Source organism: Gracilinanus agilis, chromosome 3, assembly GCF_016433145.1.
Source record: "Gracilinanus agilis isolate LMUSP501 chromosome 3, AgileGrace, whole genome shotgun sequence".
NCBI classification, from domain to species: domain Eukaryota; kingdom Metazoa; phylum Chordata; class Mammalia; order Didelphimorphia; family Didelphidae; genus Gracilinanus; species Gracilinanus agilis.
In genome coordinates this window covers 94,792,979-94,793,584 of record NC_058132.1, presented here as the reverse complement: position 1 = coordinate 94,793,584, position 606 = coordinate 94,792,979, and positions in this window count along the sequence as shown.

Here is a 606-nt window from a genome sequence, read left to right as displayed (position 1 = left end):
TGGGACGTGGCTGAAGTCGCCATATGGGCCCCAGGTCTAGGGACACAGAAGCCCACTGTGTGCACCACAGCCCCTCTCCTCCCGTTTGTCCTTTGTTACTGATATCATTAATATATAATAAAGGGGGCCCCAAAAGTCTTAATGCAGCCGTAAGCTTTAATACATTTGATTTATAATAAAACCTAAATTCTCCATCCCCCATTCCCAAACTACATATACATATACAGGGTGTCCCAAAAGTCTTAAATTAAATTAAGCCACTTAAAATTTATTAATTTCATGGATAGTAAGCATTAAAGCTTAATATTACACTAGGACTTTTGGGAAACCCCCTATATGTATATAGGTGGGAGGGGAGGCATTCGGGTTTTATTACAAATCATTCTCTCTGATCTTTACTTTTTTATCCCATTTAGAGCTTCCACTCATCACATCATTCCACTGAAACTGCTCTCTCCAAAATGACCAATTCTCTCTCCCTCTCCCTCTTCCCCTCTCTCTCTCTCCCTCTCTCTCTCTCTCCCCCTCTCCCTTTCTCTCTCTCTCTCTCTCTCTCTCTCTCTCTCTCTCTCTCTCTCTCTCTCTCTCTCTCTCTCTCTCTCCCCC